Below are 911 nucleotides of genomic sequence, written 5' to 3'. Positions count from 1 at the left end.
TAAAAAAAAAAAAAAAGAACAAAGCCCTGAAAGCCCTTTTTGTTTTAAGTTATTATATTATAAACCTTTCTTTAAAAACATTTTTTGTATGGAAATCATTATGGTATATTTTTTTTGTTCATATAAATACAGTATTTATATCTAAATACATTGTATGCTGTATGTCTGTCTCTATTGGGGGCCAAAAGTTCAATTGGATACATCTTTATTACGTCTTGTCCTCTTTAGGCTTTTCCTCTTCAGGGGTCGCCACAGCAACTGTCCTCTGCGTTTTCTTCTCTCAAGGCTCCCACATACTCGGGCGTACGGTGCGCATACTGTGAACTGCGGGGACTCCGCGCTGACTCTCTGCGGACGTTTTACCCTTCATAGTCGAGCGTACTCTTGCCTTCATTTCTTGTGGCAAATTCCTACTATTCCCACACTTTCTGCCATAGGGACAAAGCGGCGGAACGGATGGTAAACTCTGTGATTAGCTAGCTGAGCACCTAAAGCCGTTTCTTTCCCAGCAGGCTGCAGCTCCGTGTGTCAAGCTCGGTGTCACATATAGAACAGTTTGATGTAAAGACTTCTTGCCGCCGAGCAGTTTATAGTGTGACACTGCATACGTGGTCATAAAAATTGAGCTGTGCACATACCTGTATGTGGGGGGGCCTTAACTATCTGTTGACCCTTACTACTTAAAATCCTCCACCTTCTTCATCTCTGCTCCATGTAACCTCGCAGCTCCACTTAGGTCCCTCTCATTCACACACGTGTTCTCTCCGGCTACGGCTAACCTTCATTCCTCTTCTTTCCAGGGCAAACCTCCGTCGCTAGGATTTTCCTCCACCTGTCCCCTGCTCTCACCACAGATCACAATGTCATCTGCAAACGTCATAGACCCTAAAGATTCCTGTCTAACCTCATCT

Source organism: Fundulus heteroclitus, chromosome 17 (assembly GCF_011125445.2).
Source record: "Fundulus heteroclitus isolate FHET01 chromosome 17, MU-UCD_Fhet_4.1, whole genome shotgun sequence".
In the NCBI taxonomy this organism is placed as follows: Eukaryota; Metazoa; Chordata; class Actinopteri; order Cyprinodontiformes; family Fundulidae; genus Fundulus; species Fundulus heteroclitus.
The sequence above is the reverse complement of the archived record's forward strand: the minus strand, read 5'-3'. Positions refer to the sequence as shown.